The sequence below is a fragment of the Myxocyprinus asiaticus genome, chromosome 28 (genome assembly GCF_019703515.2).
Source record: "Myxocyprinus asiaticus isolate MX2 ecotype Aquarium Trade chromosome 28, UBuf_Myxa_2, whole genome shotgun sequence".
In the NCBI taxonomy this organism is placed as follows: domain Eukaryota; kingdom Metazoa; phylum Chordata; class Actinopteri; order Cypriniformes; family Catostomidae; genus Myxocyprinus; species Myxocyprinus asiaticus.
In genome coordinates, this window is record NC_059371.1 from 28,326,936 (window position 1) to 28,341,380 (window position 14,445).

Sequence of the window (14,445 nt, forward strand, 5' to 3'; positions counted from 1 at the left end):
TTCACACTACCATGACACACACAGACCTACAAACACTCTCCATTTCCACGCTACAGTCGATGCCAGGTACCCCTCACGCTTCGCCAGCTCTGCTGTGTTTAATATTCAATAAAGTCTGTTCCTTTGCCTCCGCACTTGAATCTCTGGTCTCATTCTTCTGACACTAAGACAGTGCCGTCTTGTCTTTCTCTCCAATGACTTCTAGAGTAGTCTATTACAGAAGACTTAAACAGCCTCCTACACTGCCTCCAGCTCCTGTTTAAGCATGATAAGCAAGTGATAGACAGCTCAATGAGAGGAGAACTTCATTAAAGGTCTATTCACTATTTATTCCTGTGGGAGACTTGATGAGTCAGAAGGAACTGAAAGTCTAAGTGTGTGTTTATTTTCAGCTCAGGAACTGCTTCTGTACCTTTGAGGATTCTGTCTCTGACAAACACAAACAAATACACAACAAACATTAACACATTGCACACACCTGGATTTATCACAAAGATATTAATCTCTTGTCTTTCCTCAAAATAGGTTAGTGGAGTCTCACTCGGTCTTCCTCACTTTTTCTTGTCTAATAATGCTGAGTATGTAGTTATGGGTGCTCACAGGCCAAACACCTGGTCTGCACTAAGATGTTCAATTATTGCAACAAACCACTGCAATAATGTACTGCATTAATATCTAATTCAGTGCAAGTGAATTTATGCTCTGTGTGGGCGTACCTGTTGGGGCAAAATGTAAATGGTCTTTCAATGCGATTGCTCAGAGGATCTTAGGCGTTTACAATATTAGACCATTAGACAAGATACAAAATGCTTGCTTTTGTGTATACACAAACACAGGCTATGATCGAAATGGAATAGTAGTGTACCACCTACTGTAGAGTATACACTGTAACATAATGTTGATTACCACAATTTTTATTTTATCTTGCTCCTTTTCTTAAAAAAAAAAATACAGTGAGGCTCTCGCAATGGAACTTAATGGCTTCAAACCGGAAACTCACTATTTCAAAAGTATAGCTACAAGATGTAAACAATGTGTGTGTTAACATGATTTTAGTGGGATAAAATCGCTTACTAACCAATTCTGTGTAAACTTATATCTTTATAACTTTACAACTTTATTGCCATGATGATGTGACACTGTAAACCCTAAAAGGACAATTTGAACAACTTTACAGCTCAAATGATGCACAAGTTTTAACAGATGAAGAAATCTAAGTGCTCTTATAAAAGTTGAATGGGGCCAATTTTTGGAGGGAGTTAAAGGCAGTAATGTGTACTGCCTTTTAAACCCTCCAAAAATTGGCCCCAATCACTTCCATTCTAAGTGCCTCACTGTAAACTCGATTTTTCATTTTTTTTTTTTTTTTTTTAAGAAAAGGAAGAATGAGTAAATTTTTTTTGTGTGTGTGTGGTGATCAACATTAAGCCACAAATGCTGTCGATTAAGCTTAACTTGTATTGAACCCGAACTATTAATTCAGTGATTGGGGTACATTTATCTGAGTTATTTTGCACTTTTAGTCCAATTATTTGTTAAAACAACTGTTTTTGTCCTCGCTGCTGCAGTCCGCCAGGGGACAGAGGAGTCGCTGGCGGCCACCGGAAGTTGGAGGAACTGCTGCCATCCGCCAGGAAGAGGAGGAGCAGTTCCATCCGCCAGGGGTCGGAGGAGTGGCTGAGGACAAGGCGACGGTGTGTCCGGGCAAGTTTTTCTATCTCTCTCCTCTCTCTCTCTCTCTGTGTCCCTCCTGCTCGCCCTTTCCCTCTCCCTTCTCCCTCCCCAGGTTCCCAGGAGGCGGGGTGGACCATCGGCTGGCGGAACGGATGGAAGGGCAGCGTCTCCCCTCCAGAGATGGGGGGAGTAGGCCAGTCCGGATGACGCCTCAGCCTGAATCGGGCGGGGGAGGAGTGTGATGAGGAGGAAGGCATGGCCGGGCCGTGAGGGTGCACAGCTGACACTGAGTCTCATAATCAGCAGGAGAGAGAGATAAATGGGAGCCTAAGATGCCAGTTCGAGAGATAGAGAGTCACACGTGGCCGCTGTGTGTGTTTATGTTTGTTTTAAGTTCAGTTACGTCATCAAAGTTATGTTGACTGTTCTGCCGGTTCCCGCCTCCTCCTTGCCCATCCTGAACCCGTTACAGTATTGTTTAGCCAACTTCAGATATAGTAATAAAGAAGTATGGTAGTAAGGTATTATTTAAGATTTTTTATTGCTTTAAGACAACACGGGAAGAACAGCTTCCCTTAAAATTTCATTAAAATTGCAAAATGACCTGTTTATCAAATTGCATATAACCTCTCTGTAATGCAGATAATTACTGTCTCAGTTCAGTATTTAAGGTAACAAAAGTGTGCAACAGCATACAACACTTTCGCAATGTTCGTTCCGTTGATGTTTCTGTATGGTAATTTCCGTTGGAGTTCGTGGACGCACAGTTAATCGAACCCCATTGAAGCTGTGCTTCCAATGTCTGTGTTTCTTTGCCCACTCTAACCATTTCTTTTTGTTTTTCTGTTTCAAAAGTGGCTTTTTCTTTGCAATTCTTCCCATAAGGCCTGCACCCCTGAGTCTTTTCTTTACTGTTGTACATGAAACTGGTGTTGAGCGGGTAGAATTCAATGAAGCTATCAGCTGAGGACATGTGAGGCGTCTATTTCTCAAACTAGAGACTCTGATGTACTTATCCTCTTGTTTAGTTGTACATCTGGCCTCCACATCTCTTTCTGTCCTTGTTAGAGCCAGTTGTCCTTTGTCTTTGAAGACTGTAGTGTACACCTTTGTATGAAATCTTCAGTTTTTTGGCAGTTTCAAGCATTGTATAGCCTTCATTCCTCAAAACAATGATTGACTGATGAGTTTCTAGAGAAAGCTGTTTCTTTTTTTTTGCCATTTTTAACCTAATATTGACCTTAAGACAAGCCAGTCTACTGCATACTGTGGCAACTCAAAAACAAACACAAAGACAATGTTTAGCTTCATTTAACGAACCAAATAGCTTTCAGCTGTGTTTGGTATAATGGCAAGTGATTTTCTCGTACCAAATTAGCAATTTAGCATGATTACTCAAGGATAAGATGTTGGAGTGATGGCTGCTGGAAATGGGGTCTGTCTAGATTTGATCAAAAATTACTTTTTTCAAATAGTGATGGTGCTGTTTTTCACATCAGTAATGTCCTGACCATACTTTGTGATCAACTGAATGCCACTTTGGTGAATTAAAGTACCAATTTTTTCCCATAAGAGCAAAATCTGGACATTATTCCAAACTTTTGGCCACCAGTGTAAGTATAAATATTATATTAATATATATGTATTATATACTTTTAACATTTTTAGCATTTTAAAGATTCAAGTATTGCAAATTAATTTCAAAATTGTGCAAAATTAGCTGCAAAAATAAAGGGCATCTTGTGGAGCACTTGCTTCTGTTTCACACATGACAATTAAAGACTGAGCACAAGCTGGTCCTGAATAAATTATATAATAAATTACAATAATGACAATTGTGCATGTGCACAATTTTATTTTTTACTCTGTGCTTGTGCATTGTGGGATTTAAATTTATCCAACTGTCTTGAGTGTTTTGACTATGTACACCAAAATTCACATTTAATGATATGTTCAGTGATAATTTCTGGTGATGCCATGAGTGTATTACAGTGTCAAAAAAATTTGTGTCTTGAGTGAAATGAGTTAGTCATTGAATCAACGATCAAAACAAAATTATAATCCTTTAAACTTTTGTATGACCACAGATCTACAAAGAGACTTAGTAGAGGTTTTAAACATTATAAGAACAAAGCAAATCTATCATTTCCCTGCAGTTTGTGAGCTTCTGAGCATGACTTTTATCAAAAGACAACAATAATAGTCTTATAATAATTATGAGTTTCAATAATGTCCATATGTTTTCACGTATAAAAAAGCATGTCTACATATTGTAACGAGGTAAATGGAAAGGAGGAGGCGAGAACCGACTTGACAATATAAATAATATTTTAATAATGAACTTAACTAAAAAGACAAACACACACAGGTGTCGGACAGCTGTCCGTAACTCTCTCTCTGTCGCACTGCCGTCTCCGGTCGGCCTTATCCCTCTCAGGCTTAATGAGCCTAATTAGGGGCCGGGTGTGTGGAATCACGACCCAGCCACTCCCTCCGCCCTGCCACATTCCTCCCTTGTTCTCTCAGGCCGGGGAGCCCCTGGCATGACATACATCCCCCCCTCTTTCCTTGGGGCGGGGGGGGGGGGGGGCATGCCCTTTCAGCCCCGTCTGCCGGCAGGTCATCCCCATCTTCCTGGAACTGGGAGGGGACAAGGGGAGGGAAACAACAACAACAAAAAACACGGTATATACACACCGTAACGGTGATGATACCAACTTATAATAATATTTAAAAAGAGAGGGAAAGGCCAATGCAGAGCGGCAGCGGGAGAGAGAGAGGAGAGAGAGAGAAAAAAAAGTAACTTACTCGCCGGTTCTCCGATACGCCGTAGCCTGGTCCTCGGCCACTCCTCCACCCTCTAGTGGACGACAGCCGCACCTCCCTGGGCAGATCGGAGGCAGTCCTCCGGCCCCTGGCAGACGGAATGCCCCGCCGCGTTTTCGGTGGATGGCAGGGGTCTCCTCCGCCCCTGACAGCGGCCCTGACCGCTCCAGGCGGTTGGTTAGGAGCCCCTCCTCCCCTCGCGGTTGGCGGCCGGGCTCCTCCGTTTTTGGCACCAGTGTAACGAGGTAAATGGAAAGGAGGAGGCGAGAACCGGCTTGAAAATATAAATAATATTTTAATAATGAACTTAACCAAAAAGACAAACACACACACAGGTGTCGCACTGCCATCTCCGGTCGGCCTTATCCCTCTCGGGCTTAATGAGCCTAATTAGGGGCCGGGTGTGTAGAATCATGACCAGGCCTCCGCCCTGCCACACATATCTATTGACTTCAGTAAAATGCATAAGATGCCTCTAAGATCACAGCAGGTCTATCTTTTTTCCTACAGTTTGTCGACTGCACACCAACACTGAGGTAAAAAACAGGAGCTGACATTAAAAATAGCTTTACATATTTAACACAGATCTAGTAATCTGCTTAAATTGGCAAAAACAACCAATCAAACTATTACCTCACAAACATTATGTAAAAAGCATAACTAAATGAAGACTCAGGCGCTGATATAAACTCCACTTACAATCTGTGCTTAAAAGAAGAATTGTCCTTTTTGTTGTGCTTTTTTAATTTTTTTGCAGTGCATTTCACGTAATGCTGCCGATCAAAAACAATATGCAGATAGATATCTCTCATTTGTGTTCCTCATCTCTGTATTATTAATTTAGATCAACATCAATGCTGATAAAAACATGGTTAAATGAGCATTATTGAAAGCAACTTTGTAGAAATGAACGGAGCCGCATTGATTAGACTGTCTGACTGGTGGCCTATTATGTAAGGGTTGTATCGGTGAAAAGATCATCTGTGATTGGCTGGATGGTCGCTCAATCAGCCCAAGTAACAAAACACAAAAAATACTGTATTCAAATCCACCATTTGGACTTGATATGGGTTTAGGTTCAAAAAGTGCAGGGGACCGACTCACCTTTTTAAAGAGTGCGGGGGACGTGTCCACAACGTCCCCCGTGGCTGCTACCCTTGAGTAGGTAGGTAATTAAAAGTTTAATGCCATGTCAGCAACTAAGGCTATTTTTATGGCAGAAACTGTGTTGTGTATAAAGGGTTTAAGTTTTTCAGCAATTACATAAAGGGTTTTATAAATAAAATAAATAATTATAAAAGGGTAAAATGTTTCAAATGGACATGTGATAAAAATTCAATAACTTTTCCTGGTAAAACCTTATTAAACAAATCCCTCAAAGACCTTACTGAATAAAATCGTCATCTACTTGCATTAAAAGCAGGGCAGACTAGTAAGATATGTTTAAAAGACAATGGAGTCTTACAGTAATGACATGATGGTGGTTCCTTGACTTTCAGAATAAATTCATGCATGAGTCTTGAGTGGCTTATACGACACCTGGTGTACACCACTTCATCATGTCTTGTTTCAAAAGAAAATAAACGATTGCTGGAGATAGTAGGGTATATTTCATGTAATTTGTTGGTAACACACATGCATCCCATTCTGCTTGCCACTTCCTTAAGATATAAGAGTTCAGAGTAGGCCAGAGGTCTGAAGGAGGAATTTGACATTCTGATATTTCCATATTGAGAGCTTCTTTAGCGGCAATGTCAGCTTGTAAATTTCTGGACAAACCAGTATGACCTGGAACCCAGCAGAAGATCATACTTAAAAACTGTCTCTGCAAAAGGTCTACTTTAGTTTGGATGCAATCCACTATAGGGTGATCAGACTTTAGAGTTTCAATTGCTTGAAGACAAGATTTTGAGTCTCACTGTCATTCAGTAGGTGCAGAGTGATCGGTGGTGCATAAGAAATTGATTGTGGTTTATTTAATACAATTAATTTAGTGATTATAAATCTTCAGTTTACCATTGGCAAATGTATATGTTGTAAATAAAATTGTAAATATAAGGTTCTGTATTTTTGATATTTTCTTTTCTTTCAGTAAGTTCACTAGTTAATATATTTTAGATTTTTTTATTTATTTTTTATTTTTTTGTGAGGTGGCAACATAGCTGCTTTTGGGGGCAAAATGCCAGACACTGCTAATGTTATTGACTTAATTTTGGAGAAATCAATCAAATCAAAATGGACCATTTCGTGCCAAAAATAGGAGAGCAGACTTCTCATTTAAGTTGCCTAACTAGACCAACTCCCCCAATAAATAATAACATAAAAACATATGCGAGTACACTTATTTTTACCGACATCTGTGCCTTTCCTCTTTTGAAAATCACCAGCCACCACTGGAACATAGCCACATTGTACTGGCCAAAAATGTAAAAAGAGGTAAGACAGACATCATATAACTGTCAAAGTAGTTGACAACCTGAGCATGAACCACCAGGACCAATACTGACATACTAACCAACCTAAACAATTAGGCAGAGTCCTTTAAATGCTTCTGCTAGTAAACCCTATCACAGGTAAGCAGGAGGACCATTTGCTTGACTAGCTTGAATAGCTCTACCTGATCCATGTGTAAAACAGCCTCTAATTCAGACATCACAAAATACCATGCATGTCCATCAGGTGGTGGATAATACCCTAGCTCTCCAGAGTTTGGCTCCGCTTGTTGACACAGGCTAATATTGATAAGTGAAGAGGGAGAGTGCCATTGGCAGAGTGGGAACATGAACCAGCAGTAGTTCAGTGCTGACCTTTCTTGCCCCAAAGGGACACATCCAGATGCACACTAACACTCCATTCTATGGACAATGAACTACTTGGTAACACATTCTAAGGGACCATTTACACCAAACGCATTCTTGCACTAAAACGTTAGATGCAGCACGACGAATAGAACATAATGCAGATGTCTTTAGATGTATTTATAAAAGTTCTTTTTAACCTGACTCGCCATCTAAAAAATACGGTTCACCTGCGCGAGATGCGGCACAACAGTCAAAAATATCCATCTAGCACGTTTACATGGGAAAACAATTGAAAACAGTGCAGACAGATGCAAATGCATGCTCATTGTCAATGGCCCCTAAATCATCTTTATCTACACAATTCTTGTGGGAGGATTTTATATTTTCTCTATGTAAATAGTCCCTTTTTGATCTGTACTTGATAGCATGCACAAGTTACAGGGTTTACTGTAGCTTGTTTGGGTTTGCACAGACATAGTGAGTGATTTAATGACACTAGTAAAGTTGACATGCATAATGTTTAAGCATTCCCTGCTTAAAAAAACAGCTCATATTGTGTTTTGAATGCTGGTATTCACAACAGGATGCTGGTGTGCTGGTGTTCCCCTCTCTTTGCACCGTCAATTTGCCTTTTGGCTGAACCTGCATCAGTGCGAGCTCCACAGCAGACTACAACCCAACAGCTGGAGAAAAGACTACTTTCTGAGCTGGAGGAGAAATCATGGCAGATGAGGCCATGTCAATTGTGGATTAAATGTCGATTTCAATCATTATTTTTTCCTGATTGTCAACAGTGAATCACTTGCTTTTCTTGTGTATATAGTACCAAATTTTAGTCTGATGTGTATAGTTTGGTCTATTAGTGATATATATGTATATATACCTGCAGAAATATGTCTGTATGTTTTTAATGATTTTTGCAATCTACATGTATGTCGGTGTGTGAGATGTATCTTCTCCTTCCTTTACATTTGACTGTGTTATAAGCATCTGCCTGTAACTATCAATATGTTGGAATCATGTTTATTTGTTCTCTAAATATTTAAAACGATGGGGTTTTGTTGCTGTAATTATATATGAACTTTGTTTTTCAGAGGTTCATGATTAAATTGTCTAATACATTATTGTTAGTGTGGTGCTTGGAATTATTTAATAAAAACAAATATTCAAGAGTGAGTTTAAAGTGTGTTCCTTTCCCCTATCTATCATTGTCATGACTTTTCAAATAATAATTTGTAATACTGCATGTATATGAAAAACAATGTATAAAAATGCGTCTGACTGACGTCTTGAAGTCAGTCTCAAATGCACACTTTTATAACTCATGTACCCTCATGGACTTATTGACACGCGCCCCATTGGTCTGCACTTGCTTACTTCACCAAAGTCTGGACTCAGAGGAAGACCGCAAGGGCTTAGTGTGCCATTTGGGACAGGGCCTCAGTAGAATTTGAGCCGGCTTTTACTCATCCCATCAATCCCAGTAGTACTTGTGGTTTTGGACTCTATACTGACACCCATCCTGTTGGATACTGGAAGCTTGTTTGCTGCCGCTTCACACCAAAGATTTTTGTTTAACTTCTGTTTTGTTACTTTTAATCTGTGTTTTTCTCTGTCTCATACTACACACATCCCTATTATGGACATTCTTGGATTTAATCCATATGCATTTTCATGCATTGTTGCATGCTGGACTGTGACCAGGCATTCGCGACTCACAAGGTCTCGGCCAGCTGAACACTGCCGTGTGCTTGCGTTTGCCTTTGATGTCGCGCCATTCATCCGTGCAATGAGAGCTGCTGGACGTAGCGGTTTATTTCATGACTCCCCACTGTTTAGGCATTTTATCTTTTCAGTTGCACTCATTCTGTTTGGACTGTCTTTTTGATCACTCCTGCTGATACCATCACTCTGAACTATACTCTTGACTCTGGCTCAGTTGTTGTTTGTAGTAAGTATATTGTGTTAGTTGTTACAATGTTTGGTTTGATTGGTTTGTTTACATGGACTTTTATGTTTGAGCACTGGCTAAAAGTGTTATATAAAAGTAAACATGTTATTATTATTGTCATTATTAGTGGTAGTACCTCACTCAATTGAATGACACAGTGTCATGTGCTGTCAACATGGCAGTGCCCATAAGGGGGTGATGTGCTCTATGTAAAATTAAACAGCTTTTATAGGGTTTCTGATATGATGGAGTCTTCATCTCATGTAAGTGTTCATCATTTTCAACATTGTTCTAAAAAATGCTATTCATGTCTTTGTGTAAAACTTTTTTAATAAGCAACAACTTAGTGTACCTTTAAATATGTTAGTGTTGAAACACCATAAACAAACGCTAAATTGCTATTTAAATGTATGCAGTCGGAAAAATGAGTGCATTTCTATTAGTAGTGCACAGATCAGGAAATTTGAGGCCAATACCGATCTCCGATATTTTAACACTAAGACCGGCCAATTCTGATACCGATTTTTTTATTTAATGCAGTAATATGTTTATGCCCCACACAGTTAAATTATGGTAACACTTTACAAAAAGGTCCCATTTGTAAACATTATTTAACAACATTACTGTAGTTAACATGAACTGAACTTAATGTTAGTTACAACATATACTATTACATTTTTAAAATCGAAAGTTGTATTAGTTAACATTAATTAATGCACTATGAATTAACATGAACTAACAACTGTAATTTTATTAACTAACATTACAATTAATAAAGGCTGTAAAAATATATTGTTCATTGCTTGTTCATGATACCTAATGCATTAACTAATGTTAACTAATGTTAACGAATGAAACCTTTTTACAAAGTTATCAAAATTACATTAAAATTACATTAATTGTGAATTGCAAACATTTATTTGTTCTGAAACAGTTATTAATAGTTCTGTTGTCAATATCAAAATGTCATTGTGACATACTGGTAAGCAGTAAAAACCACAAAAGCATCACACACAGCAGAGATACTACTGTAATGACTCTAGAAAATGGGCAACTTAATATTCATACATATTCTTAAAAACAAACCTGCATATTCATCTGAATAACAGCATGTCTGAAAGTTTAGATTTGTGAATACTTATAATTACCAACAATTCACCCTCCAGAGGCCACACTCATTCATTAGAGTAGCAGTGTATGTGTGATTCCTTGCATGCTGCAAAAAAGATCAGCCGATCAATTTAGATTGGTGGCTGATCGATCGGTGCACCCCTAATTTCTATGTTTCCGTACTTGTCTGCTAGCCGAATATCACTGCAGGCAGCACTATTACCCACTGCTGAGGCCTCAGCAAGCGTCCCATCCCAGAACAGCAATGCTTACACAGAACAGGTCCTTTTCAGTCTAGACTTCAAAAGTGCCACGAGCAAGGACTGAATGCCAGTGCTGCAGAGAGCTCTATACTATCACTACATGTATACAAACATAACTCTACTTTTCCCAGGTGTAACAGCAAGAATGGAGTGATTAAAACACTGTTTGAGCTCTCCTGCCCTGATTTTGAGAATCTTGTATTCAGTGCTGTACTGAGCCTTCAGCTATCTAACCTGCTGTGTATGAAAGCTCAGCTCTTGCAGGTAATGTTTATTTGTGATGGCAATGGCGGTTCACTGTTGCATACATGTTGTTTCTCAGTCAAGAATACTAGCGACTGATTAGGTTAGCATGTGTGTGACCCTTCTGGAAACTTTCAAGTCCTGAAGGAATGTGGGGATTTCTGGTTTAGAAGACTTTCCATGCCTAACTCGTGACATGGCATTTTGGATACAAGTTTGACTCAAGACTCAAGATATATGGGCTCATTTGTGGGGAACCACATAAATGACAAGATGAGGAGAGAAGACAACAGGATAGGCTGTACAATTTGCAAATCAAATCAACACTGGGTTATCATTACATTATGATGGAGTGCTGTGAAACGGAAATTGTGTGATTAGAGAGCCTATGCACAAGTTGCATCCCCAAGACTTTATAAAGCAGCCTGATCTCATGAAAATTATGTGACTGTGGAAACATTTCTGCAAAATGATAGTACGTGGGTCCTTACACGTATCGCGGCAGTTCTGAGGTGAAATGTCCACTGTGTGGCACTAAAAGAGTGTTACATTTTTTCCCAAACAGATGACATTTTTAAAGTTAATGCTCTGATGAGTTTTAAATCAACAAAACCGATCATATCCTTAACCTTAAACCTAAACCTAACTGTCATAAAGGAAATGTGAAATGAAAAACACAATTGCTGAAGCAACCAAGCCATTTTGTGGTGATTATGACACTTTCAGTTAAACTAGCGTTCTCCGCATCGCAAGTGCATCGCTCTATCAGTTAAGGTGCAGCACAATTTGATTGTGATCAAACAAGCTTGTAAATTTAGTTGATTGTGTAATGCAAACTTTAAAATGCATCCTCACAACTCATGTATTAACTATAGTAAAAATGATTAGATGTGGAACATGTGATTTGTGACTTATGTGAAAGTGCCAGTAGTGTTCATTTTAACAGGAAAGCGCTGTGATACACAAAATGAGTCAAGTAAAAATAATTTAGCAAAACTGTAGGTATAGTACCATTATTCTGTGAGACAAGGTTGTTATAAAGGCAGTTAAGCCTCTCTTTACTACATTGTGAACAATTTTCAAATAACTTTTATTAACAAACCAAAAAAATTGTAAATTAAAATAAAGACTCTTATTAACTCATGATGCAACTCTCATGACAGAATGAGACAAGTTCACAATTTAAAAAATATGTCCAGTATGTAATCTGCTTGTGAGTGGCACAAAAAGTTCTGTTAGTTGCATATACAGTAAGTTGACCAGCCTCCCAGAACACAGCATGGACTTTTATGGCAACCTTTACTGCTGTCTCTTTTCGGTTGAATGGATCCCCCTTAATTTAGTATCCATGCAAACAAGCAGCAAATCAAATTAAATCAGGGCCGGGCTACTCTGTGAGCTAACTGTTTTACCCATCCTCCAAGCCATGCCCTGGTTAAATCTCCTCTTTATGTACCATTGTGTGACACGGTTTATCCATTCACAAACAAAATAATTTTTCGTACTTGTATTTTGGGCCAGACTAATACATTACAAATGCTATATGCAGTCCTGCTGAATTCTGAATAGTTCACACAATTTATTTATGATCCAGTCCACCAAAAATTCACAAAAGACTCATTCATACTGTTACTAATAACTTTACTGTTTATGTGAGTCAGCTACATTTTGCTCAGCCTTCGCTGTCATCATTCAGACATGGCGTACATAACAACCAGCAGCAATGCTGACTACAGTTTACAATGTTGAAAATTTTTCCGTGATAAACTTAACAGTGAAAATGCTTTCATCAGCAGTTTGATTTGGCTCTTGTTATTACTCTATCAGCATATCTTCTGTCATATCCTCAACAATACCTTCATTTCCAGAGACTCGACTGGCTTATCATTCTTCTTAAAAACAGACAAGCCCTTAAGCTCAAGCTTTAACAAATCTAATTTTCAATCAATTTCAGCATGCCCCTAACAATCTAAGGCCCAATGAACCAATCTGTCTAACTGCTGTCTGAATTAGCACCAATTAACAATCACGCCCTTGAGGCACATCGTGTTAGATAGGAGGCAATAAAGTAAAAAGTATTCTGCACTTGTCTGGGTTGTTAAGATATATGAGCTGGATTTTTACTGTGAGAAATTGGAATTTTTTAGAAGTGCCTGAAACAGCATTGCTAGCACATACCTGTCTTTTCAGCTTGAGAATATGATGATGATGATGATGATAATAATAATATTAATAATAATAAAAATAAAAATATTAGGAATTATTCATGTAATATATTCTAACAATCAGTCTTAAAAGAAGCATGCCTATACAGACTGACCACAGAAAAATACTGTGTACATCAACCAAACATGTCAAACACAAAGTTTGAAATGCAATGTCTATTATAATATAAATCAACATGTTTCTCAAACCTAACAAGTACACTCTGGCAGAGAGCAATCAGTCAAGAATATCTGGAACCGTACAAGTCTTTATAGGTAAGGGTACAATCCATGGTTGTATGCTGCAGAAACACAAATTTACTCAACAAGTTGACATTCATGACCTCAGCTTTCTATTAAACAACCAGACCAGAGGTTCTCTAAAACTCAGATTAATTGTTCTGTTATTTCCTGCAATACTTCAAATGAGGAGCAATTAAATAAAAGTATCCATTCAGAACAAATAACTATGAAACAAATATTGATAGATTTGAGATAAACAGAATACATTTTTGTGGTTAAAATACCAACACTATGAACAAGTATATGTAATAATTATCTGGTTGATACATTTATGAAAAGAAATAAAAAATAAAAAATAAAAATAAATAAATGCAAACCAATAGTATTTATGACAATGTTGCAAAAAAGATACATTTGAATTTAGTGTTTGCAATGTTTTGTTCATTAACAAAACCAACGATACACTGCTGAAACCCTTACATTACAAAACTACTGACATCCTAAATTCCAAAAATCATACTTGTTTGAGATTGTTTGTTTAGAGATGTTTAAGAAGCTGTGGGGTTGTCAAGTTTATGAACGATAACTCTACCCTACAGTCTCAGTTCAGCGTAACTATCAACAGGTTGTTGGGCATGGACATTTTGAAAGAGCCAAACACGAGTCTAATGATTTTTCATATTTATTTCCCCGCCACAAACCGTAACCATTAGCAGTATAAAGCTCGTCTGATTAACTTCTTGTGTTTTTGCCTGTTTCACGACCTCACTTTGAGGTATGTAGGGTGCGTGGTGGGTGCGTCGCTGTCCTTGGTGCTGAAAACAACAGCACAGAACACACCGAATGCTGTGGTTACACACATACTGTACACACACTACGGTCACGACTACAGCAAGACCCTAAATGATCACAAAGCTTCACACAGCTGAAATGATGTGCATTTTCTAGCATTTTGGTGCAGTGGAGTGTCAAATAAGCGGATCTTTGACATTGCTCACTCAGTTGTAGACTGATATGAGACTGAGACGGCGCGTGCATTCCCGTCAATTGAAACCTTGTTAATATTTCTTCCAACTGTAAAAATCGTCAATTTAGGCGAATCCACGAAATAGCCCAAGGTAACTATCTAT

General features: G+C 38.5%; 1 protein-coding gene across 7 annotated transcripts in view; it reads right to left on the reverse strand.

Annotated features, from left to right (window-relative positions):
* Window positions 1-14,445, reverse strand: part of LOC127419505 (calmodulin-binding transcription activator 1-like) — a 647,690-nt gene that overhangs the window by 34,065 nt on the left and 599,180 nt on the right. The window contains exon 1 of one of the 7 annotated variants that reach the window (XM_051660948.1): window positions 4,483-4,849. The exons of the other annotated variants lie outside the window; for them this stretch is intronic. The gene's annotated coding sequence lies outside the window, so the exon portion shown is untranslated. Of the gene's footprint in view, window positions 1-4,482; window positions 4,850-14,445 lie in introns of those variants that run through there. 7 annotated transcript variants of the gene reach the window in all.